Source organism: Chiloscyllium plagiosum, unplaced genomic scaffold, assembly GCF_037043375.1.
Source record: "Chiloscyllium plagiosum isolate Xiang-an unplaced genomic scaffold, Cpla_swu_hap1 HiC_scaffold_29, whole genome shotgun sequence".
NCBI lineage: Eukaryota > Metazoa > Chordata > Chondrichthyes > Orectolobiformes > Hemiscylliidae > Chiloscyllium > Chiloscyllium plagiosum.
Genome location: NW_028270167.1, coordinates 39754986 through 39777322, shown reverse-complemented (window position 1 = coordinate 39777322; position 22337 = coordinate 39754986). Strand labels below are relative to the sequence as shown.

The 22337-nt window shown below is 44.4% G+C and overlaps 1 long non-coding RNA gene across 1 annotated transcript in view; it reads left to right on the top strand.

The window, feature by feature from the left end:
- Positions 1–5715, top strand: part of LOC148142285 (uncharacterized) — a 31366-nt gene extending 25651 nt beyond the window's left edge. The window contains exon 3 of the long non-coding RNA XR_015752056.1: positions 5630–5715. This is a non-coding gene — a long non-coding RNA (uncharacterized LOC148142285). The remainder of the gene's footprint in view (positions 1–5629) is intronic.
- Positions 5716–22337: the final 16622 nt, after the last annotated feature.

The following is a 22337-nucleotide window of genomic DNA, read 5'->3' as shown; positions in this document are numbered from 1 at the left end:
TACTTTTCTTCAGTATTTATGAATGAGAGGGACTGTATTGTTGAAAAGGAGAGTGTGAAACGGACTGGTAAGCTAGAGGAGATACTTGTTAGGAAGTAAGATGTGTTGGACATTTTGAACAACTTGAGGATAGACAAGTCCCCCGGGCCTGATGGGATATATCCTAGGATTATGTGGGAAGCAAGAGAGGAAATTGCAGTACCGTTGGCAATGATCTTTTCGTCTTCACTGTCAACGTGGGTGGTACCAGGGGACTGGAGAGTGGCGAATGTTGTGCCCCTGTTCAAAAAAGGGAATAGGGATAACCCCGGGAATTACAGGCCAGTTAGTCTTACTTCGGTGGTAGGCAAAGTAATGGAAAGGGTACTGAGGGATAGGATTTATGAGTATCTGGAAAGACACTGCTTGATTAAGGACAGCCAGCACGGATTTGTGAAGGGTAGGTCTTGCCTTACAAGTCTTATTGAATTCTTTGAGGAGGTGACCAAGAATGTGGATGAGGGTAGAGCAGTGGATGTAGTATACATGGATTTTAGTAAGGCATTTGATAAGGTTCCCCATGGTAGGCTTATGCGGAAAATCAGGAGGCATGGGATAGAGGGAAGTTTGGCCAATTGGATAGAAAACTGGCTAACCGGTCGAAGTCAGAGAGTGGTGGTAGATGGCAAATATTCAGCCTGGAGCCCAGTTACAAGTGGAGTTCCGCAGGAATCAGTTCTGGGTCCTCTGCTGTTTGTAATTTTTATTAATGACTTGGATGAGGGAGTCGAAGGGTGGGTCAGTAAATTTGCAGATGATACGAAGATTGGTGGAGTTGTGGATAGTGAGGAGGGCTGTTGTCGGCTGCAAAGAGACTTAGATATGATGCAGAGCTGGGCTGAGGAGTGGCAGATGGAGTTCAACCCTGCCAAGTGTGAGGTTGTCCATTTTGGAAAGACAAATAAGAATGCGGAATACAGGGTTAACGGTAGTGTTCTTAGTGAGGTGGAGGAACAGAGGGATCTTGGGGTCTATGTTCATAGATCTTTGAAAGTTGCCACTCAGGTGGATAGAGCTTGTAAGAAGGCCTATGGTGTATTAGCGCTTATTAGCGGAGGGATTGAATTCAAGAGTCGTGAATTGATGATGCAACTGTTGCAACAGGACTTTGGTTAGGCCACATTTGGAGTACTGTGTGCAGTTCTGGTCGCCTCACTTTAGGAAAGATGTGGAAGCTTTGGAGAGGGTGCAGAGAAAATTTACCAGGATGTTGCCTGGAATGGAGAATAGGTCGTACGAGGATAGGTTGAGAGTGCTTGGCCTTTTCTCATTAGAACGGCGAAGGATGAGGGATGACTTGACAGAGGTTTATAAGATGATCAGGGGAATAGATACAGTAGACAGTCAGAAACTTTTTCCCCGGGTGCAACAGAGTGTTACAAGGGGACATAAATTTCAAGTGAAGGGTGGAAGGTATAGGGGAGATGTCAGGGGTGGGTTCTTTACCCAGAGAGTGGTGGGGGCATGGAATGCGCTGCCTGTGGGAGTGGTAGAGTCAGAATCTTTGGTGACCTTTAAGCGGCAATTGGATAGGTATATGGATGGGTGCTTAAGCTAGGACAAATGTTCGGCACAACATCGTGGACCGAAGGGCCTGTTCTGTGCTGTATTGTTCTATGTTCTATGTTCTATGTTCTACCACCAAGTCAGGATGATATGGAACTTGGACTTGGTAGTGTTTCCAAACAGCTGCTGTCTTTGTCATTCACAGTGGTGGAGATGGCAGGTTTGGGAAATGCTGTTGAAGGATGGCATGGTGGCTCAGTGGTTAGAACCTGGAACCTAGTTTCAATTCCATCCTCAGAAAGTCTTTGTGGAGTCTGCACATTTAGATTAGATTACTTACAGTGTGGAAACAGGCCCTTCGGCCCAACAAGTCCACACCGACCCGCCGAAGCGTAACCCACCCATACCCCTACATTTACCCCTTACCTAACACTACGGGCAATTTAGCATGGCCAATTCACCTGACCTGCACATCTTTGTGACTGTGGGAGGAAACCGGAGCACCCGGAGGAAACCCACGCAGACACGGGGAGAACGTGCAAACTCCACACAGTCAGTCGCCTGAGGCGGGAAATGAACCCGGGTCTCTGACGCTGCGAGGCAGCAGTGCTAACCACTGTACCACCGTGCCGCCCACGGTGTTCTTCCCCGTGTCAGCATGGGTTTCTTCCAGGTGCTATAGTTTCTTCCCAAAGTCACAATATCAGGGTGGATTGGCCATGCTAAATTGCCCATACTTTCCAGGGATGTGTAGGCTAGGTGGATTAGCCATGGGAAATGCACGGTTACAGGTATAGAGTGAGGGGTGGGTCTAGATCAGATGCTCTTTGGAAGGTTGGTGTGAAATAGCCTGATTCCACACTGTATGGATTCTATTATTCTAAGGAAGGGCAATGTATTATTGAAGTGTGTCTTGTGGATTACACACACTGCAGGCAAATGATTGGAGTCCAGTGGAAAGTGTGCCAATGAAGCAGAGGCCATTACCCTGATGGGTAATTGAACTCTTTCAGACTTAATGCAGTTGAGACAAGCCAGGAATGTCCTGACCCACTGCTGATTTTAGAACATAGAACATAGAACTATACAGCACAGTACAGACCCGTTGGCCCTCAATGTTGTGCCTGCCTTTTATCTTACTCTAAGATCAGACTAACCTACATACCCTTATTGTACCATCTTCCATGTGCCCAGCCAAGAGTTGCTTAAATGTCCCTAATGCATCTGACTCTACTACCACTGCCGGCAGTGCATTCCACACACCCACCACTCTCTGTGTAAGGAACCTACCTCTGACATCTTTCCTAAACCTTCTTCCAATTACCTTAAAATTATGCCCCCTAGTGATAGACATTTCCGCCATGGGAATATGTCTTTGGTTATCCACTCTATCTATGCCTCTCAGCATCTTGTACACCTCTATCAAGTCACTTATCATTCTTTTTCACTCCCATGAAAAGAACTCTAGTTCCCTCAACATTTCTTCATAAGAAATGCCCCCTCTGGTCCAGGCAGCATCCTGGTAAATCTCCTCTGCACCCTTTCTAAAGCTTCCACATCTTTTCTATAATTAGGTGACCATAACTGAACACAATATTCCAAGTGTGGTCTAACCAGGGCTTTATAGATCTGCAGCATAACCTCACAGCTCTTAAATTCAATTCCCCTGCTAATGAAAGCCAACACACCATATGCCTTCTTAATAACCCTATTAACCTCCGTGGCAACATTGAGGGATCTATGGACGTGGACCCCAAGATTCTTCTGTTCTTCCAAACTGCCAAGAATTCTGCCTTTCATGCTGTATTCTGTATTCAAATTTGATCTTCCAAAGTGAATCACTTCACACCTTTCCAGGTTGAACTCCATCTGCCACTTATCAGCCCAGTTCTGCATCCTGTCAATGTCCCATTGCAACCTACAACAGCCCTTCACATTATCCACCACTCCACCAATCTTTGTATCATTGGCAAACTTACTAAACCACCCTTCTACTTCCTCATCCAAGTCACTTATAGAAATCACAAAGATCAGAGGTCACAGAACTCATCCCTGCAGAACACCACTGGTCACCAAGCTCCAGGCTGAATACTTTCCATCTACCAGCACCTTCTACGGCCAGCCAGGTTCCCATGTATCCCATGCCTCTTTACTTTCTAAATGAGTCTAGCATGGAGAACCTTATCAAATGTCTTGCTAAAATCCAAGGACACCACATCCATTGTTCTACCTTCATGAATGTGTTTTGTTACACCCTGAGAGAATTAAATACAGAAGCAATGGTTGAGTCACAGTGTAGTGACTACAAGTGTCAATCATGGAATTGTTGAATCCAGTTGTGAGGTATGGGATTATTAGGAAAGAAAGAGACAAAAACTAAAACCATTTTGTACCTATATCTACACTGTCCTGTATCTATACTATTCTAAGCTGGTGAGATATCTATCCTGACCTGTATCCACGCAGTCATGTGTCTAAGCACAAATCTGTATCTGATTAGGTATCCTTACTAACCTGTGTCATGTTCTATCTGCCCAATATCCACAGTTTCTGGGATGTGTACTATATCTACACATGCTGTCTGTACACTATTCTTTAACTGTGCCTTGTCTCTACTACTTTACATGTCTTCTATGTATACACCATTATCTCCTTGTACTTTCTAAAAAAATCATTCATGTGATAGCTTGTCAGCGTTTATGGCTCATCTTTAATTACCCATAAGAGTCAACCATGTTGCCGTGGGTCACTTATCGGCTCTTCTAGGTAAAGGTGGCAGTTTTCCTTCCCTAAATGACATTCGTGAACCAGATGGGGTTTTCCCCAATAATCAACAATCCTTTCATAACCATCAATATACTATAAATTGCAGATTTTCATGGAATTCAAATTGATTTTCTTTGAATCTGCCATAGATGGATTCAAAAATGGATCCCCAGATCATTACTTGGGTCTTTGGATTAACAGTCCAGTGATAATAGCCCTAACCTATCCCCTCCCCAGCTACAATGACACAGTCCTGCATCTTTGCCATATTTCTGTGTTCCGTATCTGTGCACTGCCTATCCTGTTCTGTGTCATTATGGGGTCTACATTATAATGAATCCATCCTGTATCTGCACTATCCTGCTGTATTTTTGCTGTCCTCTAACTGTGCTGACGTTCAGGTTACAACATCGGAGAGTTGGTCATTATTCTAAAATGGACACATGTCTAAGTTAACACAATTCTGTCACTAACACACGTTTACAGTTGGGAAAATACATTCTCTTATATTTACTGATGCACTAAAAATCACTGGGTCTGTCTGGAGCACCTAACGGAAATGCTGTTCCCATTATGTTTAAAGCCTTTGATAGAATTCATAACTGTATCTCTCAAAAGAAGAAAAAAGGAATCCTGTCTGATTTAATAGGAATTTGCAAGGTCTGTGATATGTGCCAGATTGTTGGCAGGCACTCATGTCTGACATTGTGAGATTGGTTCCACACATTCACCTCTGAATGGGAAGCTAAGCGTGGAGTTTATCAAACTCCACATTAGATCGCTGTTCAAACGTTGGTGCTGCTTCAAAGTCGAGAGGAAGCAGCTTCTAATAAGGTGCATCCTCCGCTGACCACATTGAAAGCTGAGCTCCCACGCAGGCTTCCTCTGGGCAGCACTCTGGCACATCTGGTTTAGATCCTACCTGCATGGAAAGTGAGAGATAAAAATAGACCTTCCCACGACTTGACAGACAATGCATAAAATATACCAGGCCAGATCAAAGAGGCTACACAGGGCAGCAGCACAGAAGCAGGCCTTGTCTTAAGTGCTTCCATGCCTGAGTGTTAGTATTTATATCACACTGTCTTTGAACTACTGTGATGTGCTCATACATTTATTGATAGAATTAGGATTTAACTATGCTGTGAAATCTGTTTCCTTTGAGTTAGCTGAAAATTGGCACTGAGATGCTATAAATGGGCCCAGTTGGGAGACATTTGATTAATATATTTTCTGAAAGATTGGGGAGAAACCCTTCCCCATAAATCACTTCTTATGTGTAGATTAAACCCTGCAATCATTTCCTTCTTTTTTTCAGCGTCTGGACAATGAACTCCGTCTGAATCATTCAGTCCCCAAATTCCACAGTCAAACGCGTGGCAGTTGTGAGACAGTGAGAGAAAGCATCAGCATCAAACCCACCAGCTGGGTATTCATAATCTTGGATGTTCCCCATTCTTGATCTTCCCGATTTGCTGTCATTTTGATGACTACGCTTCAAAAGTGAATATGAGGAAAGCACAGATTCTCTTGAGAAACCCTAGTCCTGTAGACCATCAGAGGAAAGAAGGCTGCTCTCAGTCATTAGCAGCTTCATATCTGAGTCAGAGGTCAGCATTTCCCATTCCACCTCATGGACTCGAGCACTGCAGCACTGAGGCAATGCTGCACTGTCAGAGCTATCAGCCACGGTTCAGTTTCTTTACTCAGGTGGCTGTAAAATAATTCTTTTTAAATTCATTGATGAGATGAGGGCATCACTGGCTCAGCCAGCATTTACTGCCCATCCCAAAATTGCCCAGAGGGCAGTTTTATGAGACATCACATTGCTGCAAGTCAGGAGTCACATGTAGGCCAGACCAGTTTCCTTCTCTAAAGGACATTAGTGAATAAGATGGGTTTTTCCAACAATTGGTTCATGGTCATCATTAGACTCTTAACTCCAAATTAGTTTTTGAATTTAAATTCCACCATTTGCGATGGCAAGATTCAAATCTGGATCCCCAGGACATGGCCAGGTCTCTGGATTAATAGCCCAGTGATAGTACCATTAAGCCATTGTCTCCACAGATTCTGTGCTCCTTCATAGAAGAACAGCTGAGCTTTCCAGGTGTTCCGACCAACATTTACCCAGCACATAAAACAGATGGCCTGCTAATTTATCTCATTGCTGGCTGTGGGAGCTTGCTGTGCACAAATTGGATCCTGCATTTCTTACATTACAACAGTGACTACACTTCAGAAAAGTACATCATTGGCTGTAAAATATTTTGTAATGTTAGAAGTCATCAAAGGTACAGTAAAAAGGTAACTCTTTCTTTCTTCATATTCATTTTGAGAAGTTGGTCACAGCATTGCCTAACGCTAATAGCATTTGTAACAGTAAAATGAGATGAAACTCAACGAAAACAAAGTTATGAATTATGCAGCAAGTTATTTATTTATTCGGTTAGCAATTATTATGGAATTTTTACTTGTCATATCTCACACTGAAAGAATGACGGTGTGCCTAGTGACATGTAGTGTAAGAAACTTAACCTTTCTATTCCAGGGTGAAGAAACTTGCTTTATTATGAAGGCAATCACATTTCCAAGACACCACAGACTGGCCACAATCAATGAATTGTGTTTGAATTGCACTATTATGTTATCAAATATTCAAACTGAAACAATATGTGGCATCAGTGATAAGCATCACTGACTGTGTCCTGACATTGTGAGATTGGTGTCACACATTCACCTCTCTGAATTGGGAGATGAGCATGGAGTTTATCAAACTCTTCATTAGATCACTGTTCAAACATTAGTGCTGCTCCAAAGTTGAGAGGGAGTTGAGAGCTTCTAATTAGGTGCATCTTCCGCTTGGGCGGCAGGGTGGCTCATTGGTTAACATTGCTGACTCAAGCGCCAGGCACCCGAGTTTGATGCCAGGACCCGAGTTTGATTCCACCCTTGGCTGACTGTCTGTTTGCATGTTCTCCCAGTGTCTGCGTGGGTTTCCTCTGGTGCTCTGGTTTCCTCCCACAGTCCAAAGATGTGCAGGTTAGGGGGATTGGCCATATTAAATTGTCCATTGTGCCCAGTGATGTGTTAAGTTAGATGGATTTAGTCAAATGAATTGCAGGATTACAGGGCATAAGGTTAGTGGGGGATGGGTCTGGGTGTAGACTCATTGTGCCGAATGGCCTGCTTCTATACGGTAGGAATTCGATGATTTCTGTTGTGAGATTATCTTCAATATTGGGAGATGGATTAGTCTCATTCTGTAATTGTGACAATGGCAATCTATTTCTCCAGATCCTCATGGACCTGTCTGCAAAGCCTGAGTCCATGACCCTTTGTTCTGGAGCTCCTCAGTCATGAAAAACAACATGCCTGTATTCAATCTCTCCTAGTCAGAATGCAATCTGTTTCAATGAGATCCCCTCTCAAGTGAATATAGCATGTGATATGGCTGACGACATCATTTCCCCTTTAACACCTCTCTATCCTCATCTACCTGGATGGGATAGCACTTACTTTGTACTATTGCTGCAGGAGAATCAAGTGCAGTGATTTAGTGTAGAGAGATTTAATGTTATACAGTCCGACAGCACAGAGAGAGAGGCCCTTCTTCACAAACTGGACCATGCCGACCAAAACGTCCATTCACACTATCCTCATTTCCCTGCACTTGGCCCAAATCCTTCTAAATCTTTCCTATTCATGTATTTGTCCAAATGCCTTTTAAATGTTGTTAATGTACCCGCCTCAACCACTTCCACTGGCAGCTCATTCCATATGCTATTTTGCCCCTCAGGTTCCCTTTTATTTTTTCCCCACTAATCTTAAACTGATGCCCTCTAGTCCTTGATTCATCAACCTTGGGAAAAAGATTGAATGCATTCACCCTATCGATGCCTCTCATGATCTTATACACCTCTATAAGGTCCCCCCTCAGTCTCCTATGCCCTAAAGAAAAAGTTCTACTTATCCAACCTCTCCCTATAATTTGAGTCCTGGCAGCATCCTTTATAAATTTCTTTTGCACTCTTTCCAGTTTAATAACATCCTTCCTATTGCAAAGTGACCAAAACTGAACACAAAACTCTAAGTGTGGCCTCACCAATGTCCCATACAACAGCAAGATAACTTCCCAATTTCTATACTCAGTTCCCAGACTGATGAAAGCCAGTATGCCAAAAACCTTCCTCACTGACCTGTCTATCTGTCACTCCACTTTCAGAGAACCATGCTCCTGAACTCCAAGGGACTCCCATCATTCCCACAGGTATCATGAGGTCCTGTAAGGATATAACCCTAACTCCCCTCCCTCATTTCTCATCTACAAACTGCCCCTCAGCATCATCTTAAGAAGACTCAAGTTAGACTTGAAATGTTGACTTTGTTTTTCTCTCTCCTCAGATATTGCCAGACTTGTTGAGTTTCTCTAACACCTTGTTTTTATTTCAGATCTCCAGTATTTTGCTTTTATCATCAGAAAAAATAAGATATTGAGATTTATCCCAGTGTACAAAGAATATATAAGTTGTGAACAGTTTGATTCAGCCTTACAGAGTTATATGGTTTGGGTTTGTATTCATTGGAGTTGAGAAGAAGGAAAGGGAATCTGACTGAATTGTAGAATTCCAGCAGGAATGGACTGACTGGATGCACGGATAATGTTCTTCATGGCTGACAGTCTAGAGCAAAGGTTATTGGCTCAGGATCTGCTACAGACCATTTCAGACTGAGATGAAAACATTCTTCAGTCAGAAGGTAATGATCCTATGCAATCCTCTACCACAGCTTTCTGTGGAAGCACCAAATATACTTAAGAAAGAAATAGGTAGATTTCTAGACACTAAAGGCTTGACAGGGACACAACCTCTGTATGGCATGAAAGAGGAGATTAAGGATCAGCCACAAACATAGAACATAGAACATAGAACATAGAAAAATACAGCGCAGTACAGGCCCTTTGGCCCTCGATGTTGATCCGATCCAAGCCCACCTAACCTACACTAGCCCACTATCCTCCATATGCCTATCCAATGCCCATTTAAATGCCCATAAAGAGGGAGAGTCCACCACTGCTACTGGCAGGGCATTCCATGAACTCATGACTCGCTGAGTAAAGAATCTACCCCTAACATCTGTCCTATACCTACCACCCCTTAATTTAAAGCTATGCCCCCTCGTAATAGCTGACTCCATACGTGGAAAAAGGTTCTCATGGTCAACTCTATCTAAACCCCTAATCATCATGTACACCTCTATCAAGTCACCCCTAAACCTTCTTTTCTCCAATGAAAACAGCCCCAAGTGCCTCAGCCTTTCCTCATACGATCTTCCTACCATACCAGGCAACATCCTGGTAAACCTCCTCTGCACCCGTTCCAGTGCCTCCACATCCATCCTATAGTATGGCGACCAAAACTGCACACAATACTCCAGATGCGGCCGCACCAGAGTCTTATACAACTGCAACATGATCTCAGGACTCCGGAACTCAATTCCTCTACCAATAAAAGCCAGTACGCCATATGCCTTCTTCACCGCACTATTTACCTGGGTGGCAACTTTCAAAGATCTGTGTACATGGACACCAAGATCCCTCTGCTCATCCACACTACCAAGTATCCGACCATTAGCCCAGTACCCCGTCTTTTTGTTACTCTTACCAAAGTGAATCACCTCACACTTACCTACATTGAACTCCATTTGCCACCTTTCTGCCCAGCACTGCAACTTATCTATATCCCGCTGTAACCTGACACATCCTTCCTCACTGTCAACTCCACCGACTTTCGTATCATCCGCAAACTTGCTCACCCAACCTTCTAGCCCCTCCTCCAGGTCATTTATAAAAATGACAAACAGCAATGGTCCCAAAACAGATCCTTGCGGAACACCGCTAGTAACTGCACTCCAAGATGAACCTTTACCATCAACTACTACCCTCTGTCTTCTTCCAGCCAGCCAATTCCTAATCCAAACCTCCAACTCACCCTCAATGCCATACCTCCATATTTTTTGCAGTAGCCTACCATGGGGAACCTTATCAAACACCTTACTAAAATCCATATACACCACATCTACCGCTTTACCCTCATCTACCTCCTTAGTCACCTTCTCAAAGAATTCAATAAGGTTTGTGAAGACGACCTGCCTTTCACAAAACCATGCTTACTATCCTTGATCACATTATTCCTATCCAGATGTTCATAAATCCTATCCCTTACAATTCTCTCAAAGACTTTGCCCACAACAGAAGTGAGACTCACCGGCCTATAGTTACTAGGGTTATCCCTACTCCCCTTCTTGAACAAGGGAACCACATTTGCTATCCTCCAGTCTACTGGCACTATTCCTGTAGACAACGAGGACATAAAAATCAAGGCCAATGGCTCTGCAATCTCCTCCCTTGCTTCCCAAAGAATCCTAGGATAAATGCCATCAGGCCCAGGGGACTTATCTATTTTCACCCTTTCCAGAATTTCCAACACCTCTTCCCTACATACCTCAAAGCCGTCCATTCTAATTAATTGTGACTCAATATTCACATCGGCAACAATGTCCTGTTCCTGAGTGAATACTGACGAAAAGTATTCACTCAGTGTCTCCCCAATCTCTTCAGCCTCCACACGCAACTTCCCACTACTATCCTTGACTGGACCTATGCCTACCCTAATCATTCTTTTATTCCTGACATACCTATAGAAAGCCTTAGGGTTTTCCCTAATCCTACCAACTAAGGACTTTTCATGTCCCCTCCTTGCTGCTCTTAGCTCTCTCTTCAGATCCTTCCTGGCTACCTTCTAACTCTCAATCGCCCCAATTGAACCTTCACGCCTCATCTTTACATAGGCCGCCCTCTTCCATTTAACAAGGGATTCCTTATTAAACCATGGCTCCATCACACGACCCTTTCCTCCCTGCCTGACAGGACACTCAGTAGTTGCTCCTTGAACAAGCTCCACATATCAATTGTGCCCATGCCTTGAAGCCTACTTTTCCAAGCCACGCATCCTAGGTCGTGCCTCACCACATCATAATTTCCCTGCCCCCAGCTATAACTCTTGCCCTGCAGTGCACACTTATCCCTCTCCATCACTAGAGTAAAAGTCACCGAATTGTGTTCACTGTCCCCAAAGTGCTCACCTACCTCCAATTCTAACACCTGGCCTGGTCCGTTACCCAGAACCAAATCCTGTATGGCCTCACCTCTTGTTGGCCTGTCTACATATTGTGTCAGGAAACCCTCCTGCACACATTGGACAAACACCGACCCATCTAACGAACTCGAGCTATAGCTTTCCCAGTCAATATCTGGAAAGTTAAAGTCCCCCATAACAACCAACCTATTACTTTCACTCTTCTCCTGAATCATCCTGGCAATCCTTTCTTCTACATCTCTAGGACTATTAGGAGGCCTGTAGAAAACTCCTAACAGGGTGACCTCACCTTTCCTATTCCTAACCTCAGCCCAAACTACCTCAGATGGCGAGTCTTCATCCATCGTCCTTTCCACCGCTGTAATACTATCTTTGACAAGCAATGCCACACCTCCCCCTCTTTTACCCCCACTTCTGACCCTACTAAAACATTTAAACCCTGGAACCTGCAACAGCCAATCCTGTCCCTGTTCTACCCATGTCTCCGTAATAGCCACAACATCGAAATCCCAGGTACCAACCCACGCTGCAAGTTCACCTACCTTATTTTGTATACTTCTTGCATTGAAGTATACACACTTCAAGCCACTTTCCTGTTTACAGGCACCCTCCTTTGAGATTGATGCCATGTTCCTAACCTCCCTACACTCCAGGTCTTGCACCCTAAAGCTACAGTCTAAAGCCATGCCCCTGCAGAGTTAGTTTAAACCCCCCCCCCCCCCCCAAGAGCACTAGCAAACCTCCCCCCAAGGATACTGGTGCCCCTCAGGTGCAGGTGTAGACCATCCTGTTTATAGAGGTCCCACCTTCCCCAGAAAGAACCCCAGTATTCCAAATACCGGAATCCCTCCCTCCTGCACCATCTCTGTAGCCACGCATTTAACTGTTCTCTCTCCGTACTCCTCGACTCTCTATCACGTGGCACGGGTAACAAACCAGAGACAACAACTCTGTTTGTTCTAACTCTGAGCTTCCAACCTAGCTCCCTGAAAGCCTGCCTAACATCCTCAGCCCTCCTCCTACCTATGTCGTTGGTGCCAATATGGACCACGACTTCGGGCTGCTCCCCCTCCCCCTTAAGGACCCGGAAAACACGATCAGAGACGTCACGTATCCTTGCACCTGGGAGGCAACATACCAAAAGTGAGTCTCTCTCGCCCCCACAGAACCGCCTATTGAATTGAATTGTCAAGCAGGCTTTTGGGGCTGGATAGTCTCCTCTTATCTTGTATGTTAAGAGAACAATCTGCATCTCCACAAGTCCACTTTTCATCATTACCTCTCCAATTGTCTTGAAACAGTCAGCTTTAGGTTTGATATCTTGTACTGGATCAGCAAAACGTCCTTCCAATTAAATATTAGGAAGTCTTAAGTCTCCACGACATACTCCATTTCTTAGCAATGAACTCCATCCCACTCTCGATCACAAACGACACTTTCTGTGACCATGGATAAATCTGAGGTCACATATCTCATGCTTCCTTTTAAATCTCACCATGGCCTTGCCCCTCCCTGTCTCTGTATCATCCGTAGCACCACAACTCTGAGATATGGGTGTATTTGTAACTGTGGGGTTTTAAAAATCTCTGATTTGAATCGTTTCATCACAGGTGATTGCTCCTTCAGTTGCCTAGGCCTCCAATCTCTGGAATTCCCTCTTTTCATCTCTCTGTCTCTGTACTTCACCTCCATGTTTAAGAAAATGGGCACAAAATGAGGACCCGCACAATCACTTCAGGGCAACATCCAATCAAACTTCAAATGGGGTTACAGAACAAAATAAACTTAATAATACAAGGAAATCATCCCAAATAAAACAACAGAACCTGTCTTTCATACTATTTTCTACCTCCCAGAATCATTATTTGTAAGAAGTGCAATGCCCTGAGGTGTTGTATTAAATGAATGGTTCTACATAAATATTCATTACTGTTCTTTTCATAAATCATTTTGTAATTAGTCTTCAACACCCAAAGAAGCATTGCAAATTCAGTAAGTATAGTTCATATAATTGTTGTCTTGCATAAAACAGAAGTGATAGTTTAATCTTCATCACCCAACAGCAGAAGTCTAGGAACTGTTGAGTTTGATGAAAAAGTCCCCATCCTTTCTGGCTACACCCACTCAAAGTCTGAATGTTTCAGAGGAAGCTGTGGGGGCCTTTAACATTTCAGACCAGCTACCAAGTCTGAGAAGTAAAATATGAGCCATAAAACTGTGAATTTCCATTGTCTGACCAGTAGTCCCTGTGATCACAGCTTTGCACACCTCAGGCCTAACTCAGTAAAGCGAGAATCTACTTCATTTTAGAAAGTAACTTTTCAATGTTTCTGAAGAATTGGGCTGTCGAATTATGGACATTTCCAGGGAAGGGAGTGGGAAGTCAGGTATGGGGAGAGAAAGAAACAAAGACAGGTTAGAACATAGAACATAGAACATAGAACAATACAGCACAGAACAGGCCCTTCGGCCCACGATGTTGTGCCGAACATTTGTCCTAGCTTAAGCACCCATCCATGTACCTATCCAATTGTCGCTTAAAGGTCACCAAAGATTCTGACTCTACCACTCCCACAGGCAGCGCATTCCATGCCCCCACCACTCTCTGGGTAAAGAACCCACCCCTGACATCCCCCCTATACCTTCCATCCTTCACCTTAAATTTATGTCCCCTTGTAACACTCTGTTGCACCCGGGGAAAAAGTTTCTGACTGTCTACTGTATCTATTCCCCTGATCATCTTATAAACCTCTATCAAATCACCCCTCATCCTTCGCCGTTCCAACGAGAAAAGGCCCTACACTCTCAACCTATCCTCGTACGACCTATTCTCCATTCCAGGCAACATCCTGGTAAATCTTCTCTGCACCCTCTCCAAAGCTTCCACATCTTTCCTAAAGTGAGGCGACCAGAACTGCACACAGTACTCCAAATGTGGCCTAACCAAAGTCCTGTTGCAACAGTTGCAACATCACTTCACGACTCTTGAATTCAATCCCTCTGCTAATGAACGCTAATACACCATAGGCCTTCTTACAAGCTCTATCCACCTGAGTGGCAACTTTCAAAGATCTATGAACATAGACCCCAAGATCCCCCTGTTCCTCCACCTCACTAAGAACCCTACCATTAACCCTGTATTCCGCATTCTTATTTGTATTTCCAAAATGGACAACCTCACACTTGGCAGGGTTGAACTCCATCTGCCACTCCTCAGCCCAGCTCTGCATCATATCTAAGTCTCTTTGCAGCCAACAACAGCCCTCCTCACTATCCACAACTCCACCAATCTTCGTATCATCTGCAAATTTACTGACCCACCCTTTGACTCCCTCATCCAAGTCATTAATAAATATTACAAACAGCAGAGGACCCAGAACTGATCCCTGCGGAACTCCACTTGTAGCTGGGCTCCAGGCTGAATATTTGCCATCTACCACCACTCTCTGACTTCGACCGGTTAGCCAGTTTTCTATCCAATTGGCCAATTTCCCTCTATCCCATGCCTCCTGACTTTCCCCATAAGCCTACCTTGGGAACCTTATCAAATGCCTTACTATAATCCATGTATACTACATCCACTGCTCTACCCTCATCCACATGCTTGGTCACCTCCTCAAAGAATTCAATAAGACTTGTAAGGCAAGACCTACCCTTCACAAATCCGTGCTGGCTGTCCCTAATCAAGCAGTGGCTTTCCAGATACTCATAAATCCTATCCCTCAGTACCCTTTCCATTACTTTGCCTACCACTGAAGTAAGACTAACTGGCTTGTAATTCCCGGGGTTATCCCTATTCCCTTTTTTGAACAGGGACACAACATTCGCCACTCTCCAGTCCCCTGGTACCACCCCCGTTGACAGTGAAGACGAAAAGATCATTGCCAACGGTACTGCAATTTCCTCTCTTGCTTCCCATATAATCTTAGGATATATCCCGTCAGGCCCGGGGGACTTGTCTATCCTCAAGTTGTTCAAAATGTCCAACACATCTTCCTTCCTCACAAGTATCTCCTCTAGCTTACCAGGCCGATTCACACTCTCCTCTTCAACAATACGGTCCCTCTCATTCATAAATACTGAAGAAAAGTACTCATTCAAGACCTCTCCTATCTCTTCCGACTCAATACACAGTCTCCCATACTGTCCTTGATCGGACCTACCCTCGTTCTCGTCATTCTCATGTTTCTCACATACGCATAAAATGCCTTGGGGTTATCCTTGATCCTATCCGTCAAAGATTTTTCATGCCCTCTCTTAGCTCTCCTAATCCTTTTCTTCAGGTCCCTTCTGGCTATCCTGTATCCCTCCACTGCTCCGTCTGAACCCTGTTTCCTCAACCTGATGTAAGCCTCCTTCTTCCTCTTTACAAGACATTCAACCTCCCTCGTCAACCAAGGTTCCCTCACACGACCATTTCTTTCCTGCCTGACAGGTACATACATATCAAGGACACATCGTATCTGTTCCTTGAAAAAGTTCCACATTTCCACGACATCCTTCCCTGACAGCCTATGCTCCCAATTTATGCTCCTCAGATCCTGTCTTACACCATCGTAATTACCCTTCCCCCAGTTGTAAAACCTACCCTGTTGCACGCACCTATCTCTCTCCATAACAAAGGTGAAAGTCACAGAATTGTGGTCACCATCACCAAAATGTTCACCCACTAACAAGCCCATCACTTGTCCCGGTTCATTACCGAGTACCAAATCCAATATGGCCTCCCCTCTGGTCGGACAATCTACATACTGAGTTAGAAAAGCTTCCTGGACACACTGCGCAAACACCGCCCCATCCAATCTACTTGATCTAAAGAGCTTCCAATCAATATTTGGGAAGTTGAAATCACCCATGACTACTACCCTGTGGCTTCTGCACCTTTCCAAAATCTGTTTCCCAATCTGTTTCTCCACATCTCTGCTGCTATTGTGGGGCCTATAGTAAACACCCAACAAGGTGACTGCTCCTTTCCTATTTCTGACTTTAGCCCATACTACCTCCAAAGGCAGATCCCCCTCGAACTGCCTTTCTGCAGCCGTTATACCATTTCTAATTAGCAACTCCACCCCCTCTCCTTTTTTACCACCCTCCCGAATCTTACTGAAACATCTGTAACCAGGAACCTCCAACAACCATTCCTGTCCCTCTTCTATCCACGTTTCCGTGATGGCCACAACATCGTAGTCCAAGGTACCGATCCACGCCTTAAGTTCACCCACCTTATTTCTGATACTCCTTGCGTTGAAGTATACGCACTTGAACCCATCTCTGTGTCCGCAAGTATTCCCTGTCTGTGCTACCTTCTTCACAGTCTCCCTACATTCTTGGACATCCTGACAAACAACTAGCCTACTTGCTGGACTACAAGCCCGGATCCCATCCCCCTGCCAAATTAGTTTAAACCCCCCGAAGAGTGCTAGCAAACCTACCCCCCAGGATATTGGTGCCCTTCTGGTTCAGGTGCAACCCGTCCTGCTTGTACAGGTCCCACCTTCCCCAGAATGCAGTCCAATTGTCCAAATACCTGAAGCTCTCCCTCCTACACCATCCTTGCAGCCACGTGTTCAACTGCACTGTCTCCCTATTCCTTGCCTCACTATCACATGGCACCGGCAACAACTCTGTCTGTCCTAGCTTTTAGCTTCCAGCCTAACTCCCTGAGCTCTTGAATGACCTCCCCACCTCTCTTCCTACCTATGTCGTTGGTGCCAACGTGCACCACGACTTCTGGCTGCACACCCTCCCCCTTAAGGATTCTGAAGACACGGTCCGAGACGTCTCGGACCCTAGCACCTGGGAGGCAACAAACCATCCGAGAGTCTCACCCACGTCCACAGAACCGCCTGTCCGTCCCTCTAACTAGAGAGTCTCCTATAACTAGTGCTCTCCTCCTCTCCCCCTTTCCCTTCTGAGTGTCAGAGCCAGACCTCGCGCCACAGACCCGGTCACTGCAGCTTACCCCTGCTACCCCAACAGTATCCAAAGCGGTATACTTATTGGTTAGGGGAACTACCACAGGGGATCCCTGCACTGCCTGCTTCCTCCCCTTCCCACCTCTAACTGTTACCCAGCTACCTCTGTTCTCTGGCGTAGCTATGTCCCTGTAGCTTCTATCAATCACCCTCTCAGCCTCTCGAATAATCCTCAGTTCATCCAACTCCAGTTCCAGTTCCCTAACTCGTTCTGTGAGGAGCAGGATCTGACTGCATTTCCTGCAGATGAAGTCGGCAGGAGTATCGGTGGTCACCCCTACCTCAAACATCCTGCAGGAGGAACATTCCACTGCCTGCGCTGCCATTACTCTACACCTCGTCTCCGAAATCAAGAACACTGAGTAGCTTACCTGTGAACTTTAAAGTTAGGTTAGAGGAGGAGGATGGGAGGGAGGGAGGCCCTACTATGTAGGGCCTGGGGTCTAGGACACTCAAATATCAGTCACTTACCTTCCCGACCAGCTCTGCGCTCCAACCTCACTTCCGCCCAGCTCACGCCGCTCTCTGCTGTGAGAAGACCGTTGGCGTCGAGGTAAGTTCTTTATATATCAGTCACTTACCTTCCCGACCAGCTCTGCGCTCCAACCTCACTTCCGCCCAGCTCGCACCGCTCTCTGCTGTGAGAAGGTTCTGTTGTTTTATTTGGGATCATTTCTTGGTATTATTAAATTTATTCTGTTATAACCCCATTCGAAGTTTTGATAGAATTAAAATTAGAATTACTACAATGTGGAAACAGGCCATTCAGGCCAATGTGTCCACACCTACCCTCCGAAGAGTGACTCAACCAGATCCATTCCCCTACATTTACCCCGGACTAATGCACTTCACTTACACATCCCTGAACACTACGGGCAATTTAGCATGGCCAATTCACCTGACCTGCACATCTTTGGATTGTGGGAAGAAACCAGAGCACCCAGAGGAAACTCACGCAGACACGGGGAGAATGTGCAATCTCCATGCAGGAAGTTGCCTGAGGCTGGAATTGAACCTTGGTCCCTGGCACTGTGAGGCCATTTTGATTGGATGTTGTGCAGGTCGTCATTTTGTGCCAATGATTGTCTTACTTTCAAGGACAGCCTTTCCATTGTTGTCAGCCTTGCTTTCTATGTTTACACCCATGTTTCCAAGATGATGAGAGGCATAGATGGAGTAGATAGCCAGAGATGTTTTCCCAGGGCAGAAATGTCAGTGGCGAGAGGACATCATTTTAAGGTAATTAGAGGAAGATTTAGGGGAGATGTCAGAAGTAAGTTCTTTATACAGAGAGTGGTGGGTGCATGGAGTGAACTGGCAGCAGTGGTCGTAGATTCAGATACATTAAGGACATTTAAGCAACTCTTGGATAGGCACAGGGATGTTAGTACAATGAAGTTTATGTCGGTTAGTCTGATCTTAAAGTAGGATAAAAGGCCAGCACAACATTGAGGGCCGAATGGCCTGTATTGTGCAGTTTTGTTCTACATTCTATGTTCTCCGTAGGTTTCCAGTGTTGTTGCTAATTCCGTTTGGATTGAGATATTGTAACTGCTTTCCTCCAGTTTTTCTTGCCCACTCTTCTTGCTGGCGTGCTCCAGTTTCATAGACATGAAGGAGTTGCAAACTCAGTTGATAACTGTTGACAAGTTATTTTATCATTGGAATGTCACAGCCCAGCCTGGAGCAGTTACACCCTCAGGCCTGTACTTCTTAGCAGGAGCCACTGGATAGCGATAAAGAGCAGGAAACCTCATTCATTTCATTCCCTCTTGCCAAGGAGCTCTGTTACCAATTGTCAAACCCCTATTACCTCCATTCTCCAAATTTAGATACTCAATGTAGAGCTGGAAGTGCATGCTCAGGACTATATGACTCTGTCAACACATCAGCATATAACACTTCAACCCAAGGGCATCAATGTGGACTTCACCAGTTTCCTCATTTCCCCTCCCCCCACCTTACCGCAGTTCCAACCTTCCAGCTCAGCACTGTCCTCATGACCTGTTCCACCTGCCAATCTCCCTTCTTACCTATTCACTCCACCCTCCCCTCTGACCTATCACCTCCATCCCCACCCCCATTCACCTATTGTACTCTTTGCTACCTTCCCCCACCCTCCTCTCTGACCTATCACCTCCATCCCCACCCCCATTCACCTATTGTACTCTTTGTTACCTTCTCTCCAGCCCCACCCACCCTGGAGGCCTCCTGATGGAGGGCTTTTGCCCAAAATGCCAATTTTCCTGCTCCTCGGATGCTGCCTGATCTGTTGTGCTTTTCCAGCACCACTCTGATCTAAACTCTGATTTCCAGCATCTATAGTCCTCACTTTTGCCTAGATCAGCATATAACCTCACCGATAGTTTTAACAAAGTTCAAAAGAGATATAAATCTCTTAAGTTTTAAGTGTAAAGTTTATTGGTCCTGAAGTCATCATTTAAACTTTGTTTGACTCACAGTGAAAGGAACAATCACAAACCCATTTAGTCTTGCTGTATGTGATGGAAGACAACCTTTGACTATTTTCAAGGGATAAGTAAGTAGATTCTTGGTAAGCAAAGGGATGAATGGTCACCTGATCTGTTGGCTATCACTTTAGGCCTTTCTGATGTGTTTGATCTTTGTCTGAGATAAACAAAGTATTTCCAAATATCCTAAAATAGAGAATTGTGAATGCTAGAAATCTGAAACAAAAACAAAGTGCTGGAGAAACTCAGCAGATCCAGCAGCATCATGGAGAAAGCAGTGACCCTTCTAACTCTGTTTTCTTTCTACAGATGCTGAGTTTATCCTAAAATTTCTCTTTGCAGTTATCATTGGAAGTTTGAAGCAGCTTTATGCAGCTCATTCCACGACTATGTTTAATAAGGATGTCTTTGAGAAGATGTCATCCAAATTCGGAACAATTATTCAGGATACAGCTAATAGTCATATGGAAAAATGTGGGTTGATTTGGAAGAATCAGCATTAGTTTGTTAAGGGAAAATTGTGTCTGCCTAATTGTGTCTGGAACCATAGAAAAGTTGGAAACACATTCAGTCCATAGTGTCAGCACCAGTTCAAAAAATTAGCTGCCTATTCTAATCCAGTTAACATGGCGCAAGTGGGGACTGCAGATGCTAGAGGTTAGAGTCGAGAGTCTGGTGCTGGAAAAGCACAGCAGGTCAGACAGCATCTGAGGAGCAGGAGAATCAATGTTTTGGGCAAAAGCCCTTCAAGTGTCTTTGGAATTGCCTTCCTCAACAGGCAGTGGATGCAAACTCTTTAAACCTTTTTAAGGCAAAGTTAGATTCTTGACTCCCAAGGGAATGAAAGATTATTGGGGATAAGTGAGAATATAGAGTTGAGTTTAAAATCTGATCAGCCACGATCTTATTGAATAGTGGAGCAGACCCGAAGGGCTGAGTGGTCTACTGTTGGTCCTTGGTCAGTGTATTGTAAGTTTCCTATGGTGGAGCAGTCAATGGCTAGAGGTCTCAGACTTAAGGTGGCTGATAGAAGACATGAGGTAAAACCATTTCTCGAAGAGAATGGTTGATATCCGGAACTCTCTGCCAATTTTGACAGTTGAGCAGAAACCCATTTAACATGAACCTGCACCTTTACCTGAACCTGAAGCACTGTACCTTGTGAGGTTCCTGACAAGACGTGTCAAGTGGGTTAGGCAGCATCTGAGGAGCAGGAGAATCAATGTTTCAGGCAAAAGCCCTTCAGCCCTTCAGGTCCACTCTAAACTTCAATAAGATTGAGCCTGATCAGATTTTAACCTCAACTCTATATTCTCACTTTGCCTTAAAAAAGTTTAAAAATTTTGCATCCACTGCCTCTTGAGGAAGGCAATTCCAATGACACTCAATCTTCTGGGAGAAAAACTGTTTCCTTATCTCTGTCTTAAATAGATGTCTCCTTATTTTAAACCATAACCCCTAGTTCTAGATTCTTCCACAGGAGAAAGCATTTATTTCAACCCTCAGGATCTTGTATGTTTCAACTAAATTATCTCTGACTTTCTAAACACCAGGGGACACGGGTCTGCTCTGTCTAGTCATTCCTCATATGGCAAGCCACTCATTCCAAGTATCAGTCTCTGTTACCTTCTTGAACTGCTTCCAATGCATTTACATTCTTCCATAAGTACTGTACACAGTACTCTTGATGTGCTTTCACCAATATCCTTGTAACTGAAGCGTACTGCACTCTTGAATTCAATTTTCCTTGCAATAAAACATGGCATGCTATTAGTTTTCTGGAGTAATTTCTATATTTGCACACTAACCTTCTGCAATTCATGCACTAGAACACCCAGATCTCTCTGTATCTTGGAGCTGTGCAACTTCTCACTATTTGTACTTGATGTTTCTTTTTCACATTTTCACATTTTCCCACATTATACTGTAACTGTCAGATCTTTGCCACTCATTTAACCTGTTTATTTCCTCTTGTAGACTCCTTATGTCCTCTTCACAAATCACTTACCTACCTGTCTTAGTATTTTCAGCAAATTTAGCTACAATATCCTCAGTCCCTTCAGTGAAATCATTTGTAGATTGTAGATTACAGATTGTAAAGAATTGAGACCCAAGCACTGACCCCTGTGGCACACCGCTTGTAATATTCTGCCAGTCAGAAAGAAAAACAATTATTCCTGTTTTCTGCTTCCTGTTAGCAGCCAATCTTCTATGAATGCCAATATATTATCCCTATACTGTAAGCTTCTATTTTGCCCAATAATCTTCAATGTGGCACCTTATCAAATGCCTTCTGGAAATCAAAATAGAGCACATTCATTGGTTCCCCTTTACAGCACATGTTATTTCTTCAAAGACATCCAATAAATTAGTTAAATATGATTTCCCTCTGGCGAAGCCATGTTGGCTCTGCCTGATTACCT